This window comes from Agelaius phoeniceus, chromosome 9 (assembly GCF_051311805.1).
Source record: "Agelaius phoeniceus isolate bAgePho1 chromosome 9, bAgePho1.hap1, whole genome shotgun sequence".
In the NCBI taxonomy this organism is placed as follows: Eukaryota; Metazoa; Chordata; class Aves; order Passeriformes; family Icteridae; genus Agelaius; species Agelaius phoeniceus.
Genome location: NC_135273.1, coordinates 35,024,988 through 35,044,337, shown reverse-complemented (window position 1 = coordinate 35,044,337; position 19,350 = coordinate 35,024,988). Strand labels below are relative to the sequence as shown.

General features: G+C 40.8%; 1 protein-coding gene across 5 annotated transcripts in view; it reads right to left on the bottom strand.

The window, feature by feature from the left end:
- CTNNA3 (catenin alpha 3) overlaps positions 1–19,350 on the bottom strand; it is a 440,676-nt gene that overhangs the window by 223,869 nt on the left and 197,457 nt on the right. The window lies entirely within an intron of this gene.

Sequence of the window (19,350 nt, the reverse complement as noted above, 5' to 3'; positions counted from 1 at the left end):
GATGGTTAGTTATTCAATCATGTTAATTTGACAAACCAGTAAACAAAAATGCATTTCTATTACAGCAGAAAAAACCATACATTATTTAATTTCCTTTAGAGTCTACCTAAAGACAACAGCATAGACCCTGTATTAGTTGAAGAGAGCAGTCTGTTCACAGCCCTGAACTACTCTGGTATTTACCAGCTGCAAGAGGAGCTGGGATTTTAGAACAGAGGAAGAACCCTCAAGCTCAGCTTACCTCCTTCCCCTAATTGACTTTTATAAATACCCCAAAAATGCAGTGTACCTTCAGGGAAAGGGAGTTTGTCCAGCCCTCCAGGCACACTGGATTAAAAACTGGGCCTCAGCAGCAGACACGAGTGTGCTGGGGCGATTGCTGCCAGTTAAATTCCGGTCAACCAACCTGAAAAATTATGCTAGCACTGGTGGCATTTAAAGCTATATTTTTTTATCATCAGTAAGTTAATATGATTTATATTTATACCATCTTCCTTGAAAGAAAAATAAACCTCTCAGTAGAGAACCTCTTCTAAAGCATCCTCCCTCACTTCAGCATCAAACCATTTAGCTGTGATTAACTCAGTCACAGTAAGACCAATGAGGAATTTACCAGTAAAATCCAGGAACACAGTTACCTTGCTCCTCACCTCTGATTTTTGGAATCTAAACAAAACAAATTGCTGGTTTCTTATTTTGCTACCAGCATGTCTTATTTTGCAATAATACTGAGCTGCTTGCAATCTAAGGGCATGTATATATGCAAACTTTATACATTTTAAAATTCACTGTCATCTAAAAGTGCTAGTGCAACATGTGTCATCAATTAAGAATGTTCTGTATATGCATTAGTTTTTATTAATTCTGTGTCTATTAGGTGTTAGTTAAATCCAGTTTTCCAACTGATTTTAAAATAAATACCTTTCTATAGTCCCGAGGAGTGAATTGCCTTTTGTTGCAATAGCAAAACCCCGTGACTAAAATGTTTGTAACAGAACTTTTCTAATTATTTCAATTCAAATACCTTCCACTGTGGGAGGCAATTTGGCTGTGGTCTGAGAGCTCTATCACCACAAATGTCCAAAGATATCACTTTAATACACACTCAGAAAGGAACAAATGCTGTTTATAAAAAGTGTCATTCCCATAGAGACCAGACTGGCAGGCAAGTCTGTGTTCTTATAATTCCATTCTTCCTCAGGGAACAATTTCTGCCATAAAAGTTTTATTCCCATTGAACAATTTTAACTTCCCTTAAAGAGAAGAACCTTCTCTCGCTGCAAGATAAACAGAATTTTAAAGATTCAGGACTGAAGTTTAACTCGTTCCATGCAGGTCCAACGTTACACTGCAGCCAGACATTTTCTCCTGCTGGAGCCTATTCAGCACACCTTTCTGTCTCCAAGTTGTCTATTGCCATACCCCAAACCAGGGGAGAAGAAAGCCACTGTGATGTAGGGTAGGACCCTATGAGATGTGCACTCCTAGAGATGAGCACTGTGCATTGGTCCAGGAAATAGGCTCACATCCTTATGTGCTATCATGAAGTAAAATAGAGAAGATGGACTGAGAAATGCTCGCTTCATTCCATAAATAGCTATAGCTCTGAAAAGAGAAGCAGTAATAAAACACTACTAAATATTTAGTGATTCCAAAGAAATCTCTCAAAAATCTATCATCACAGAATGTGGGACAATATTTTGAATCAAAAATGTAAACACACCAAGAACTGAGATCCAAAGTACAGTAAGGTTTTCCTCTTCCTCTAATTGTCTGTCTGCTGTCAAATATTCTTCTCCTATCTGTGCCAAGGCCAACCTTTAGGTAGAGCTGGCAGGTTCCCCAGATTTATCAGTATTACATTTCTAACAACACTGAAGCTGCTGTATATGCTTTCTGTCTGCTGTAATAGCTTCAAAGCACTAATTAAATAATGGCAGCAACTATTCTGAACTTCCCAATGAAATCAATATGGATCAAACCATCAAGCTGTACAGAAGGTCAGGCTATGAGCAGCTCTGAAAAGAACTACCATTTCTGTCACTCTTTGTGTGTTATCTTTTGATAACATCTGTCATGTCTTTTTATCAGTGATACCATGAACTCATAGGGCTGTGATTAACCCTTTCTGTATACTGTCCACTGACTCTGCTGCACCTAATAATTTATGCACTGAAGACCAAAACAGAACTTGTGTTATAATTTAACGGTATGCTTGCATGTGTTGAAGATTGATAAAACCAGAACCATTTCATCCTTGAACACTCCCCATTCAGTGGTCCTAAATACAGAGAGCCATCTACTCTTGCCTTCAACAGCATTTCATTCTCTATTTCATGATCCTGATCCATGATGAGCAGCCAAGCCTAATACTTAATACCTACCTGAAGAGAGTATTAAGCCAGAGACTCCAAGATCAAGCATAATACTTGACCTTTTAAATTTTGTTCCAATCAATACCTCAAAAATTGATTTTTCTCTTATTCAGTATACCTAAATAGTTTCATTGAACTGAAAGATTACATGACCTCCCAACAGGGAAAGGCCACCAGAACCTATTCTCTAGTCTGTGTTATATAAAAGCCCTAATAACAACCAGTGAGTATCTGAGAATACCAAACACATCCACCTCAATTTTTATACAACAATCATACCAGCAGTGGTGTTCAGAGGAAGTTACAACCAGAATATTAAACTATCAAATTTTTAGACTTGGTTAAACATATGGCAGCAGAACACAGCTGGATTTGGGCTGCACAAGAGTGCAACATCAGCCACTGCCAGTTCATTGTAGCAAGGATGTGAGAACATTTCCTCAGTCAAATGCATCCAAGGACTCCCATACACCAACTCCCTGGGAAGTGATAACTTCCCCCAGTGCACTTTTAAGCTACATTAAGCAAGGTAAGCATGTTGTGCCTATTTGTCCCCATCAGCTAGGAAATGCTTTACTCCTAAGAGGTGGTGAGGTCCAAAGGATAAATCCCAGGTCCCTTCCAGCAGGCAGCTTTCCAGGCACTCTGCCCTCACCTGTGGTGGTGCCCGGGCTCACTGTGTCCCAAGGACAGCACCTGGCACTGATACCCTTGTACCACCTATTGGGCATTTTGGAAGGAGCTTTGAATGAGTTACAGATGGGAGCTCTGAGTTGGTTTTGATGATGGGATTTATTTATCTTCTACATAGGTAGGAAGGGCGAGTTCAGCTCACATCTTTACTGAATGGTTCAGAAGGTCACAAGAATCTTACTTACAAGACTTTTAAGGATTTATTGACTAATAAAACACTGCTAACAAGGATATTTATGGTTTGGACCTAATCTTTAAATATTTCATCTTATGGACTCATGCTACAGTGTAAGCTTTCTTAGTTAATCATGTTATGACACATAAACTTACAGTACTGCATTCTAAACTCCTTGTTAACCTAAATACTTTTTTTTTCTGTATCTTAAACTCTAAAACTCTAAACTTTCCTTTACTTAAGGTGTTTCTGCTTTAAACTATAAATCTGCATTCTTGCATCTAGCACCTAAGTTTGGAAGATTTTTCCAAGGTCTCAAATCAAATCCTGTATTTAATTCTAAACTTTAGCTTACAAGCCCAAAGTTCCAGGAGTTCCTTCCATTTCAGATTCCAACATCTCCCCCTTCATTTTGTATTAAGAATACCTTTTGATGGTTTTGTTAATTATTTTTTGTATGAACTGCAGCAGGTAAGGTATCGTTATAAGAATAATTATGATGATAATTAATATATACACATGCTTATCTTTAAAATCTCTTTTTACTACAGTGTGAGGTTTAATTTGAGTATATTTTTAACTATGTTTTATTATTAACATTGATCTTAGTTATACTTTTTTAAATTGTTGTATGTTTTTATTAATAGTTTCTGAATTATTAGATAGGTTTATGTAACACATTTTATTAAAATTTTTACACTTATGTCTATGTATTAGTAAAAGACAATCTATGGTTGTTTTGTTTTGTGGAGTTGTGTTTCATATTTTTGGCACTGGTTAACAAACTAATGTAAGAGAAGTAGTATTGGTTTGTTTATTTAACTAGTACTTTAATTGATTTAATTGTTTTAGGGTTACTGTTGAGATAAGCTGGGGCAAAAATACAGATGTTGAAAATCTTTTTCTAAAAGTTCTAAGGTTTAAAATTATATTTATAGTCTGATTTATATTGCTGGACAAACTTTTTTCCCTGTGTCTATGGTCTTTAATCCTATTTATACTGAGAGTCAGTAAAGTAAGCCTTCTAATGCTACATGGACTAGTTATGGTGTTTGATGGAATGGCTGGTTAAGCTCTATCTCTGTAAATGAAAAACATTTCCTGTGGTAATTGTAAAGGGGTATGATTTGGTGTTGAGAACAGAACTGAGCTATAATTGTATTAGGAATCTGTATTTTTATACACAGAGTGATAGGGAGCAATATTTGAAGTTTTGGTTTTGTTTTGTTCAAGCCCAAAAACACTGAATTTGATGCAAAAATCTATTTTCACAGAACTAAGGCTTTCTAATTCTTGGGGTTTAAAGGATGCTTCTGGAAGGAATTTGGTGTAAACACTCTGTCTACCAGAGGGATTTATTGGGAAACCAATTGGGAAAGATGTGGAGGAATGGTTTTTGGTATTGGCTAAGTATCTACTGGTAAACTGACTAAACAAGTTGAAAATGGTTTTTCAGGGTTTGAATGAGTTAAGCATATGGTATCTAAGTCTGATGCATTGGGTAAGGTTACTCAGACATTGGGTTTTGGTTGATTAATGGGTAAAGTTGTATTGCTGAAGACAAACAAAACAAAAAGGCATAAACATGACATCAAATTGAACTCGGTGTTCCCAGTTCTTGTATGTGAAGTAAGAGGTGTTAGTTTTCAGCTGTAGTCTCTGTGCAGTTCATGTTTGTGAGCTTTTCTGCTCTCAGAGCTGTCAGTGTGTTTCTGTGTTTGATATGGTTTTACATTCTGTGCTGGAACCCACTTTGGTCCTGAAGAAACATGCTTGATCCTGGATCCTGGCTCTGGTCTAGTAAGTGGGGAGTCCTTCCAGTGAAATATCAGAGATGCTGTGGACACGTAAAACAAAAAGAGAATGAGGAATGGCCTCGAGCCTTTCTGCAGTGTGCAAACAGCCTTTTGTTTGTGTCATTACCTGAAAACAGGGTCTCAGTGTAAGCTGACCAGACAGTATTTTCTGAGATCTGTCCCTTGTCCCAAACCCCCTTGTTCTGTACAAACTCTTTGCTTCAATTCAATACCACAACCTTCTCCACAGCTCTCATCCATTCCTGGAGGTGTCTATTCCAAAGTTACTACAATTCTAATCCGTGCAAGAATTTTCCTCTTATACTACAAACCCTGTCTGACAGAGCTCCCTCCTAATCTTCTGCCCTAAACTGCCTCAGTTTCTCATTTACAAGAACCAGGCCTTTTTATTAAAGCTGATTATGATTAAGAAAATTTTAACATTTTTTAAAAATCATGACTTCTTGGTGCTAAAGAAATGGATTTCTGTTTTTACTATCAGAGGTCCTGCTTCAGCTTTCTTCCAAAACTACTCTTCTAGATCCAGCAGTCATCTTCTCTTTCCTTTCTCCTATGCTTTTGCCTTTGTACTATCTGGATTGATGTTCCTCTAACCTAATTCCACAATGCCTACAATCCAGAACTCCTTTATGCCAGCCACCCTCCTTTGATCCTTCTCAGTCCAGCTGTTCTTTCCCTGCTCTGTGCCTGTTCTTCACCCCAACAGAGCTAATTAGGGCTCTTAGGGTGAGGTTGTCTGGGTGCAGGCATGGAAAAGGAGCAAAATGAAACAACAGCTTTAAAAAAACTCTACCCAAGACAGAAAAGAAAAAAAAAAAAAACCAACTGAGGAGAGGAGTATTGCATGGTAGGTGTCCTGAGTATTCATGCAAGCTCAAGAGCAAATAGATTCCTTTGCCTGTTGCCTACAAAACAAACAAACAAACAAACAAACAAACAAAACCCCACAAAACACAACTTTTTTTGAAACTTACATTTCTTTCAATAAAATAATTGTAGAAAATACAAGTTAGGATTAGCCTGGTGAAAAAAAAAAAGTCAATTTTTTCAAGCAGCCCTCAAAATATCAAGCACAGAAAAATAAAAAACCAGAAATTTTAAATGTGCAGTTTAACAAATGTTTGATCTCAATGAATCATCAAGTCAAAGGAGGGAAAAAACCCAACAAAACAAATTTATTGCATGGCAACACTGAAGTGGTGGGAGTTTTATCTGGCACAGAAGAAATAAGGGAAGGAAGGTTAACCATTCAGTGCCTTAAATCAAAGCTGTTAACTTGTTTTTTCCTTAGTTTATTCCAAACATGCTTGTCTGATTATAAACTGTGGGAGATCCCAGATATGAAAGCAGGGGGCTGTTATAACACAAGGGCAGGACCCAGCACTGGGTTCTGCAGAACCTCACCCTACCAGGCCTGCAGCTCCCTGGATGCTCCTTCCAGCCCTTCTCTAGACAGGTGTCCCACAGCCAAGCCCCAGTCAGCTGCACCTCCCCAGTCAGCCAGAACTGCTGGGAAATGATGGAAAGGGCCTTGGGCAGCGCCCCCGCCGGCTCCCTCAGTACCCCTGGGTGGGTCCCACCTGATGCTTCTGACCCCCATGGACTTGGGTCAGAAGCATCCATTACTGTTTCAGCTATAACTAAATGGGAATGTCAAGGACCTGGATAAAAGGACTATTGCGTTTCCCTTGTAATCTTTTTCCAGAGCAATAACATTTTGCAACAACCTTCCAAATATCAAAACATGTCTCTTGTCTGCTATAGTAAAACTCCTGTATAAAAGATCATGTGGATGTTTAATTACTTCTTTGTGCATTACACAGTGATTCAACCTGGATTTATATATAGATTAGCAGACATAGCAGGGAGAAAGAAAACACCTCAAATCCCAGAATATCACTGACATGAGGCTGTGAGGAACCTGAAGGCTGGTACCTGACAAGTGGTACTGGGACACGGAGACACACACAGGAACTGCTCACACAGTGGTGCAATGTGGGTGAAAATGCACAACTCTGACCTTTAACTATGGGACTGAAGGGGCTGACGAAGGTCAAACTGCCCTCCTGGGTTCTCATCTGCGTGGCACAAATGGACCTCGCACACGAGAGGCTTTACCGGTCTGGGGGGGACTTTCACAGGTGGGGATAATCTGGCATCTCAGTCTCTTTCCCCATGGAGTACTAGTCCAGAATAACAGGACACAAAAGCTCCCCTTTGGAATGTCACATTAACTACCTGCTGCACTTCCAAGCTAATTGAGATGCAAATTGGAGCCACAATGTTAGAGCCCATCTCCCTAAGCCTACACAAAGACATTCAACAGTGTGAGGGATAGCTACCTACAAGAGAACATCTTTCATGCCAGTATGTTTAGACTAAACAGTTTACAGCCCTTGTGCTACCAGAGCCAAGAACATTTCAGCTGTATGGTGCTTTCATGGCTCCTGACTTCAGCAGGCAGACTGCATTTAACAGAAGAGTCATACTGCTTTTTCATCACATAAAATAATCCCCTTTCATGGGGAAGTAAAGAGAATGAGAAGCCTGATGGATGTCAAAACCTATTCCATTAAATAAAGGTAATGGCAAAACTCAGGAGAGGCAGCAGCACTTTATAGTGAGTTCCCATTTATTCATTTTGTTTCAAAGCCAACAACAACTCCTATAGTCTTAGACTCCAAGAAAAGAGAGTATTTGCATTTCAGATTTTATCAGACTTCTAAAGACACTACCTACAGCACACACAAGCATGTCTAATGCATACTCACAAGCTCTTAGGGAATCATTATGCTCAAATTCAAAATGCATTAATGGAATCAGTATAAAATAAGATAGAATAATCACCCTGAATCTCAGCAGTAAACCTACCCAAACAGTGACTACATGGAAGATTTACCTCTGACCTCTGTATTAATCATGTGAAGTACAAATTAGAGACAAGCAGAGGCAGCAATTAATTCCATAAGGAACAAAAATCAGTGAAACAGACGCCCAGTAAGTGTTCTATTAAAGCATGAAACTTGGTCAGTATGTTCCTACTAATGTCCTCTGACAGACATATCCGTAGGTGTGGGAGGACACTGCTGCTCTGCCATACACATTCCTATCCAACCCACTGCTATTCCTGTTCATCAGCACTCCTGGAAAGTGGGGAAATAGTGCATCTCTCCTTATAATGATGTGTAAAGCTCTCCACAGTTTTTTTAATTCGTTTGTGTTTGAGAACATGTGACACGCTCTGATGAATTCATAAATGCTTTCCTTTGTGGTTTCTGCCTTTCCTGAATGATAACAATGGAAAGAATGGGAACTGAAACAGAGCAGATTCCTTTGCTGCTGCTGCTGGCTGCTTTTGCATTAAACTGGCAAGTAAAATAAGGCAGCACGAACACACCCGACACTTGGAGCCAGGCTCTGACAAGGCAGCAGCGCGTGGCGCCAAGCAAACAGTGCAGAAAGCAAAAGACAAACAGCAGCAAAACATGGCAGAGGCTGCAAACTTGTAAAGCACTAAAAACATTTACTCTTTTTCAAATACATTTGAGGCACAGTGGGATGTAAGGCATTTCATACATTTTTGCTGCAAGTGGCCTAAAGTAAAATATACCAGGTAAGTGGCAACCTAAGCAAAGAATACAAATGTCCTAGAAAAGCATTTGAAAACAAAACAAAAACATAGTAATAAAGTACTTCCAGTAGCTGAGAAAAAGAACAGCAACAGAAGAAAGGTCACTGGCATACCTATCAAATTAGATGATGAACATTTAAGAGGCTAGTTTTGACATACTTAAGAATATCAGCAACTCTCCAGCTCTTGATTTTTGCATGTAAAATATTGTATTAGTTCATTATATGAGCTGAGATTTAAAATTCAAAAAGAGAGAGAAATACACCAATTGAGAATCCTCTCCCATTGTGAAATTCTAAAACTGAATCACACTCACATGATAATTAATTCTGTCAGCAGTTAGGTCATTTGATGGGAAAAAACCCTACAAAGAGTAGGAATTTTCTTGTTCTCAGCATCCCTGATGCAATTTACAACAACCTTTTTTAAGCAGAAGATCCAAGTTTGAAGTTTCTCAGTACTAGAGTAATTCCCACCACATTAGGAATGGGCAATGACAGAAAGAGGCTGCTACACTTCTCACTAATGGTACAAAAACCATCACAAGCAGATCTGGATTTTGTGAATAACCCCAGTAGTAACAGTTATTGGTAACCTTTTCTAAAGCTGGATTTGGGTAAAACTTTGTTTTATCAAAAATAAGAAGTCTGCAGCTCAATTGTTACAGAGGCTGGCACTCACTGTTTTCTTTCATGTTTCTGTGTTTATGAAAGGGTGAAATATTAAATCCTGGCTTTTACATGAACATAAGAATTACTGTCTTCTTTAAAATATTAATCTTTTGATCAGGAAGTATCTGATACAGAATTCCAAATACCATGGTATTTATATAAGGAGCAAATGCACTCAAGGACACTTACAGTTTTCTTTTTGGAAATGCTGTGAGGCAGTGTGTTCTGATACAACTCAAAGACTTTTATCCATTTACAAATATCTCAATTCCAAGCGTATTTCTACTTGACTTTAAATCACACTGAGAAGAACACTGAAATTGCTATGTCAGATAAGAGCACTGGATCTCTTCCAGCTTTCTGTCTCGGAGCAGCAAGTCCTGGGTATTTTAAAGGAAACTGCAAAGATCTCCATAGGAGACAGCTCTTATTCAGTAACGTGCTCATACAGTACCTTGTTGGTTTTTTTTTCCTACAACCCATTAGTTACTTCATGGCTTTTACATTGAAACAAGAGACTTTTATGTCTTTTAGCTTTTACTAAATACCCCTGTGAACTCTTTAAGCACTTGAACAGCACCAAGGCACATCACCTTACAAGTCCCTCGAGAACTGTATTGTGGGGTTCAATTATCATAGTATGAACTAAACTCTACAACTGAAATGGGACATACTGGTGATGCAAAGAAAAAAACAAAGGTATATTTGGCTTTCCCTTAAAAGTTCTTCTTTCCTAGTTTTCTTTTGTATTTCAAACTAAATAACATTGCAGCACCACTCTATTTAGAGCTGATCTGTATATTAGATTTGTGCACAGTTATTTTAAGATTTGGGTTCTTTTTAGTCCTGCACTGAATAGAATAAAGCACATTCATTTCCTAGAAGTTTACAGACTTACAAAGAAGGAAGGAAACATAGGAAACTGCTTACATAGGAAACTGCTCAACCCAGAGCAGCAGAAATGGCCACAGGAAGCATTTTTGTTGTGTTAATTATATTGGCACGTGTCTATTCCTGCTCTGCATTTCAACCGGTCAATCTGTCTAAATCACAAATAAATGATGACACAGACTTATGCTGGAAGACCAAAGCAAGCAGCCACTCCATTTCCCTGTGACACGCACAGAAGATCTTCCTGTCACCTATCTGTGACAGAAGAGGTTTCCTGTAAGAGCACATGGATGGATGGAGGTGCCCCTGCTTTCCATCTGCCTGGAGTCAAAGTGGTTTCAAAACCGAGTTCCAGTCCATGTTTGTGAGTGTTTCTTTTTCCTCTCAGTTCCTGTTACCATCCAGGGACACAAAATGAAGCTCAGCTCAGGCTCAGCTCTCCTGTGTCTCCACCACATGGGCAGGCCACAGTCTGTAGCAGGTTATCAACTGCAGCATTTCTTGCTTTCTAGCCACTACTGTATGCAACTAAGCTGCAAGAGGAAAAGGTGCTTTTAAGCCTCTTACCTCCTTAGGAGATAAAGAATGCTGGGTAGAAGGATTTACAAAACACAAAAATACAACATGCCGATCCTAATATTCTTGCAAGAAGGAGAAGTAAGAGTGAAAACTCCAATTCTTCTTTTCATGTCAGCTTCCTCTCCTCTACCCTTCAGCACTTTGTCCATCAGCAATTAGCAGCTCGCAGATATTTACTGTTTTACACATGTATTGAGTCATTTTGAGTTGGCTTGTCATTTGTTTGCTGTCCTGTCCACTGGCTGAAAGACACTTAGTTTTAATAAACAGTAGAGTACATTGTCACAGAACCCAAAATAAATCTGCAGGAACCCAGAATTATTTTTTTGAATTAATTAATTAATTACATAGACGTCTGTTGCACTTTTTTAAAATCATCCAAACAGGCTGGGGTTTGGTTGTATGGGGGTTTTTTTTATTTTTTTCTGTTATTAATCACATTTAATTTGAGACAATTATCTTGGGTAGACATGAGAAGAGGAGCTTATAGGTCATTTAAATCACATTTTGTTTCTTCAGAGCTCTGTCTGCCAGCCACCCCAATAGGAAAAGACAAAGAAGGATGGCAAATACAGACTGGAACAGTTAAAACATACCTGTATGTATTTTATTTTCTTTTAAATCATGAAGTTCTAGTCCACCATTACTGGCATGGATGAGTGACCCATGCCTAAGCAGCAGCTGATTACAGGCTGGTTAACTAAGACTGTCAGCATAATTAACATTCTGAGCCTTCTCAGGAACACCAGGCTACCAAAGCTGGAATATCTACAAGCTGCCACAGCTTGCTTAATTGAAAAAGACTTGACTGAATTACTAAAAGCTAAAAAATCTGAAACTTTTGATGCAAAAAGAACAAACTTCTTTTTGCAAGAAAATGACAGAAAACAGTATTAGGCTGAAGCCAGGGAAGGAAGTGACTAAGCATGCAACTGCAGCCACTTGGAGTAAATAATTTCTATGCTAGTCACGGTGGGAATGAGCACAATTATATGCTTCTTAACTTTGTTCATGTTTTCCTCTTTCAGTTGCAAATCTGCTCAACTGTCATATTTAGTTTTCTCTTCAAAATGTTACTAATGCTGTCTAATAACACATCACTCTGTCTCAGACTGGAAATCACAGCCTCAGAACACCGCACTGAAGCCCGAACAGGAGTCCTAGCAAAGGAAAGCTGGAATGCTTTTTTCTCTGTGGAGTTTTTCATGCATAAGCAAGTGAAAGGAGCGACTGGAAAATACTTTAGAATATTTCAGCATGTCAAATGAAATCATTCTACTCTGCCCTCCTGCCCCCTGCATGCCTGTTTATGCTGAAGAGCAGTAAGACTAGGAAGTACACCAACAAACATCTTCAACTAATTCAGGTCTGATCCTAAGAAATATTACATATACCTTTTGTTTCAAGAAGCTAAAAATATGTCAGTTGCAGTTTTTATACGGAAAACTAAAGGTAATATTCAGTGAATATTGCAGTCATTTTCAAAACGGTATTCTTGTAACATTAGAAAGGTTCTGTAAGTGAACAGATATTGGCAAACTTATTAATCACAAATAAAAGATAATTCTGCATTTTAAATAGAAGTCTGTATTTCTGTATTTGACAAGTACACCATCATCACATGGAATTCTGCTATTTGGGCACTCAAGCTCAAAAAAAGGCATCAAAATAAATGATATCCATAAAAATACAAATACAGAAGAACCTGTGCTGGAATTCCAAAAAGGAACAGACAGCTTAACTGATGGCAAGGGTATATGTTTGAATATAACTAGTGTCAGACAAAAAGTCAAGCAAATCATCTATTATGCTGATAAGCTTATAGAATAATTACATGCTACTATTCCTCTCTCATAAGTGAAGACACTGAGACACCAAAAAATTAGAATAAAAGCTCAGATTTGGACAAATTATAATGGTTCCTGATATTATGTGGATGTCATGGGTTTCCTGTAATGGAAGTTCTTGCCAGCTTCTTCTTCAGCAGTCAAGGAGCCACTGCAGCAAACAGGGCTGACCTGACAGAATAATTAATTCTACAGCCTCAGCACATAGCGAGACATGAAGGCAGCTTCATCTGGGGCCCCAGAGAGCTAAATGCATGGCAGGGTACACGTCTGAAACTCCTAAGAAATGTGTGAACATGAATCACCTATGTGTGCTCCGTGCTGTGCAAATGACAAATACTAATCACAGAGATGTAGGCAAAGGCTAGGAGTGTAAAAGGGGCAGCTACAAGCAAAGGCATGAGGGCAGAGGGAACAGCTGAGGAGGCAAGGCCAGCCCGGAAGGATTTAACTACACATATACATGGAACACTGAAAAGGTCTAAAGTTTGGTGAACATCAAAACTGTGCAAACGGCCACACGGCTGGCACTACCACCAGCTCGTCTTCAGTCAAACGTTACTGTTCCTGTTCTTACCAACACGACAGCACATGCTCCTTTCCCTTGGCCAGAACTGGACACTGTCAGCATTACTGGTTTTCCCTGGGACCAGGCTACAGTCCTGCTTGGATTCAGTTGTGCAATGCCACTACACTGATCTCCCAGCCCTTGAAGACTTTTTGAACAGAACTGTTCTATGAGATGTCCATGTAAATCTGGCTGCCCGGGAAGTTCATTCCCTTTGCCATCCCTCACAGGCCGCCCCTGAGGCACATGCAGAACTGTTCTAGCAAGGTACAAGTCAAATCCCTCAGGAGATTTGTTGCTTTGGGTTTTTCAGTGAATCCCGTCCCATCTGTTACCTGAAAAAATCTGTTACCTCACGCTGTGAAGAGAGGAAGCTGACGCCCGGGGGATGAACAGTCGGCAACTGCGATACAAAAGAACTGGCCAGTGGCTCTAGCACTCCACCGAAATCTCCCAGGGAGGGGGAAAGGGGCATTGGGCAATGTCCCCCTCTTAGCTGAGGGGGACACGGCTGCTGTGCGGGGAGCGGAGCACTTCGGTTGGTTCCTGGTGCTGGACAATCAGACAGTAGGCGTTCTTCCAGCAATCACATCCCAGCCCATGGAAGAGTGGGAAGCATTCACAACGAGCCTGGGTTTATTCTAACCTGATCTCTCTGGCACCTTCACACAGACTGCAGGCACAATCACAAGCAGAGGCCACCAACATGGCCTTCCATATCACCCCTACACATCTCCAGGGCACTTATGGTGGGAATCATTCATGCTCTGCAGGTTGAAGCACTATGTGGAAGACGTAATTAATTTTTACTTCCATGATCATTCATCCTCCAGCACCTTCTGCTGCTTCTATTCATACTAACTTTTCAGGAAGATGCTGGAGGATAAGCCTGAACGGAACAACACTAAATCCACTGAAACAGAAGTGGTCATATGAATTGCAGAGAGTAAGTAAAACGATAGCTTTGCATCTCATGTGCTGTCTCTGGAGGATGAGACTGAAACGCAGTCTGCTTGCCCTTGACAGGAAAATTTATCCACAAACACCAGAGGTTTATGTCCAAAAAAGAGACAGAGGAGTCCTGTAACTTTATTCAAATACAGGGAGAGGCCATGGGGCATTTCCCCTGGTGTCTCTCAAAATTTTGGAGGACGCAGCCTCCTTTCTATCCTTATTTCCTGGCCACATGTCTGTCTCTCTTCCCCATTGCCTGAGGTACTTCAGAGGTACAGACTTCCCAAAATGTCTCATACCTGAGACCCCCTTCTAATGTATAACCCTCCCCCCCCTTTGTTTTCTTTGTGTCAATCCGTGGAATTCCTATGGAATTTATGGTTCTTCCCATTGTTTCTTTTATCTCTCACTGCTAGTTTTACCTACCAGCAGGCTCACAGTTTGTAAAGACAAATCCCTCATTCCTTTCACCCTCAAAACAGCTTCAAAATCACAGGACAAAAAGCCAGCCTGGGCACAGTTATGTGTCCAGTGCCTCATTAAGGCTAAAGCACTTTTGACTGGTCACAAAACATCCAGGCTGTGGATGCTGTGAACAAAGGTTTGTGTGCAGCCTTCCCTCCCCCAGGGCAGCCAGAGGCTGTGACCTGTCCACAATGGTAAGGCTTAAGCACAAGTGCCCATCTGGAAAAGCTTCCTTCTCCAACAGTGTGTAAGTGTGCATGAGGGAAGCAATAGCCCGCGTGGCCCTGTGCCAAGGCCCTGAGGGACCCGCTGGGCACACACACTGACAGATGTGTCCCTGGTGTCCTCTGCAAGCTGTCCCACATTACAGGGCACACTGCCTCCCAGAGCACGGCTCCTACACTCCTCAGCTTCCTGGTGAGTGTAACAGGGGATCCCTTCACCCTCACAGAGGTGGGGGAGACCTTGCAAAATAATACATCCTAGCAGAAGGGCAAGAGAGTATTTCCATTTACCCTCACCTACCATTGACCACCACGCTCCTTTAGGGCAGTGTAATTCAACTCCTGGGATAAGATCCTCTCTAGTCTCAATCCTCTTTCCCTATTTCTTCAGAAAATGTTCTGTTGCCTCGACTTCCCTTGCCTGCTTCTTCCTTGAACCTGGCTTTCTCACACTTCCCTCTCCCTCTGTCTGCCTTCAGCCAGCGCTGCATCCTGAGTTTCCCTGTGCCCTCCCACGCTCTGATATTTACCCTGGGAGTTGCACGCCCCCAGCTCTAATCTGATCCTCATGGAACAGCAGGTTCATTTAATCACTGGCTCAAAAATTGCAGACACATTTTATTAGACTTATCTCTCCTAACGATACAGTGATAGCACACCACAGTACCATTGAGAGCAAGCTACAACTGCTAACCCAGCTGACTCCTGGCTCCTTTATAGGGGAATAAAGCCAAGGGAAGGACACATGGTGTCACTTCATAAACCCAAACAGAACACAGCGCGGCACTTGCTAACTACAGCTCCCCAAAGGGATGTGTGATTCACACATAAAGGCACTCCCAGACCCGAGAGCTCTGTCTGTGAGCAGAAAAAAGCTGTATTCTGTTCTAGTCTGAATTCCAAAGTTTGTGCACTATGAACATAATGCCCTGTGTCTAGAAAAGCTAAGACTGAGTTCCTGAATGTACTTCTCATGGGAGTAACAGAAACTTTTTAATTTTTTTTCTTTTTTCTTCTCTGTAACATCATCATTAAATGGATTTTAAAGAGTAAGCACAGAATATCCTGAGGAAGGCTAAGGTGAACCATGTGACAGAACAGAGGAAGGCTTTTGATTGATTTGCATGGAATCCTACTAGCACCTGGTTTCTTACACTCTGGGAAGTTTACATCACTTCCCTGCCCCCTCACTCCCGTTCTACTGATGCCTGATAATTGTCATCCTCCCTTTTTGAAATGTACTTAGCGAACAGATGTACCTGGCTATTACAGGTGCCTTCTCATAACCCTAAAAAATGCACAATTTGCTGATTCCCCTTTTCTCTGTGCAAAGTTTCAATTCCAAACCAGCTCTGTAGATGAACAGGCTTTCACAGTGAATGCCACTTTTTCTTTCACAACTTACAATTTTGGCTGCAGTTCATACTAAGCTTTCCATAGGGAAGTTTCATTAGGTACAGAGAACTCAGCCAGAATGAATGGAAAAAGAAAACACACTATAATTTAACCACGTAAGAAAACCCAAAACCAAACATGAAATTAAACTGAAGCAAATTAGTGCAAAATCAGATAGCAGTGAAATAAATCTAGAACAATACACAGATAAAAAAAACTACTGAAAGTTTAACACCAAGAGCGATGACTACCTTAGCATAGTGCATAATTTCCAAATAACTGTGAACTTCTCTGTTATGTAGACAAAGAAAACTATGTGTTCATCACAGGCTCTGTCCAACACATCTCTTGTCATCTGAATGGATGTTAAGACTTATCCAGTAGAACATTTGCCACTGTATTTCCTGATCTATGCCATTTTCCCCTCAGAAAAAGCCCAGGAAAAAATTAAGAGTGGTCATGGAGTCATAAAACTCAAAACTTGGAAGCATCTCAGGTTCTGTGGTGTCTCAGTTTATGTTTAGGGCTGAAACCCCAAAACACAGACTTGAGCTTTGTGTTCAAGACTACACAAATAAATATAGTATTTTTCTTAAGAGGTTTTTCTTTGCAGAATAGGCTAAAATACTTTTCTCTCAGGCAGATGGAATAACGTTGTTGCTGAGCACTAAAGTTCAGTCAGCACGAAGCCCCTGGGACCTCGGTCACTTGCACCTTCTGGCTCCTGCCCCTGCCTGGGAACTGCTGCTCCAGGACTGGACAGGAGGCAGGGCTGCCTGGCAGTGATACAGAGGGGAGCCTACAGCAACTGTCCTGCAGAATGGATGCACAGGAACTGACACAGAGCACGAGCTAAAACCACACCAGGCAGCAGCAGACTCCTGGGTTTGGGCACTCAGGAGTTACAGGATTAGTTCTAATGGAAGCTCTCCACAGCTCACCCATAAGAGAATGCAACCACTTGGGCCTCGAGGTCTCGTTGCCCAGTTCCATGAGTTGAATGGTTACCCCATGGGGGTGCACTGATAGACAAGGTGTAGCTGATACAAGGCAAAAGTATCTTCTGATGTAAAACACAGCTTTTAATTTAATTCTTTATTTGTCATAGTTTATATGGGCAGATTGGCCTAAAATTTTATAAGAAATGTTTCATACTGGGATTTGTTTCATACTGGGAGCTTTATTTCCACAACTGGAGAAGAACTTATTCTGCTGTATAAAGACACAGAAATGTAATCTTAAAAAACTCTGGCACTTTTCCTGCTTGTGTAATTCAAAAAGGATCTCAGTAAAGAAAATTCAATTTGGCAATCCATTAACATAGATTTGATGCTCTCTCTGTTCATATCTTGATGTCTCACCCCTTTCAGAAAAATGAAAATAACTCTTGGTAAAGAGTGGCTGTTCCCTCTTATTAGTCCAGTATATTGGCAATTATTAAAACCCTAGGAAAGCTGCTGAAGCTCTGCTGACTCATGGTGGCCAAGAACTTATTTGTTAACTCCATAACGAAGGTGGAGGAGGGAGAAAAAGAAAAAAAAAAGAAAAGCCAGAGAACAGGCAAAGTTTGGGAAGAAGGCTGTGTGCCAGCCATACACTAAGTTTCATCAATTCTTCAGGAGAAAGGATGTGGATGTTATTGGAAATTTAACATGCTGTGTTTGAACCAGGTGAAGAGACAAACCTAATTTCAGCCCATTTAAGTTTAGGAACCTAAAAGAGTCATTTAAATAAAGAGTTTACCTCTCACAGACATCTACTGTCAACGGAGGAAGAGCAGCAGTTCCAAAAGACAAATTGACTTACCAAAGGTCTGAGCTGTCTTCTTCCTGCTCCATCAAGAACAGAGACACCCCAAGGCAGTGATGGAAAGCCTATACCAGGACACCAGGCTGGCACGTGACACCGCTGTCAGCAGAAGAGCTCAGTTCCCACTGCACTCTGCAGTTTGTCACTGCTCCTTGACCCTACAGAGCAGACTGCAGAGCCCCAAACAAGCTGCAGCAGAGCATGGGAGATGGTGAGCTGACAGGGATTAATGGAGCAATTAACCCTTTCCCTCTCCACCAATCTGCCCCAAAGAGAAGAACTCTCACAGAACGTGCCGTGACACAGGAATATATTTCTGACATGAAAGATGTTAGTAGGTGTTAGCCAGGAAGGACTGCACTCCTCAGTTGGGAGCTCTGGTTTGGTTCATTAATACTTGTGGGATTACTGTAAACCTGAGGTCATTCACAGCCTAAATACTAGCAAAGGTGGCATTTTAATGCCTGGAAAATTTTAGATTTTTCAGTTATTCTATTCTCATAGCAGTGAATAATGAGGGAAAAGCCAGAGCACATTATTCCAAGGCTACAGTTTCTCCCCCAGAAAGGCAAAGTGGTTCTCAGCACTGTCTGGCTGCATTTGAAGACTGCACTCTGCACTCCTCTTCTAAGGAGCAGCACAATTCTTCCCAGCCCCCTGCCCATTCTTGCACGAAAAAGAGCCAGGATTTTCCACTTGCCCGCCATCATCTGTGATCACATATTTCGCAGTGAAGGAAGGCTGCCAGCATGGTGGATTTGCTGTAACACCATCTTACCCTTGCTCTGCCCAGATGAGAGCATGTGTTCTTTCCCCACGGCACGCAGGGAAGAAGGGAAAACTCAGGAAAGACAAGGTGGCTCTCTTGGTGGTATTTGATGACTGTAGAGCATCACACATATAAAAAGCTCAGCATTACTGTACCTTCACATAAAACCCTGTCCCTGTCCTGAACAACAGTAAAAACAATTCACCTCATTAAGGTACTACACCAAGCTGCGTAGTCGCTGTGCTGTAAAGGCTCTGGAAGCCTGTGGTTGAAGTGTTAGTGTTGTGGAACAAAGTGACAGCAAGTTGGGAAATAAATGAGCACAGTACTCTCTTCTAACCTCCTGGCACTGAGCCTTTTAACAGAGAAGAAAAAAGCAAAAATGGAAAATGTCAACCCCAAAAACATTTTTCACATTGTAAAAAATAGAGTCCACTCTAAAGCACTTGATAAGAGACACACTGAGGGGTCTGATACTTCACTGAAA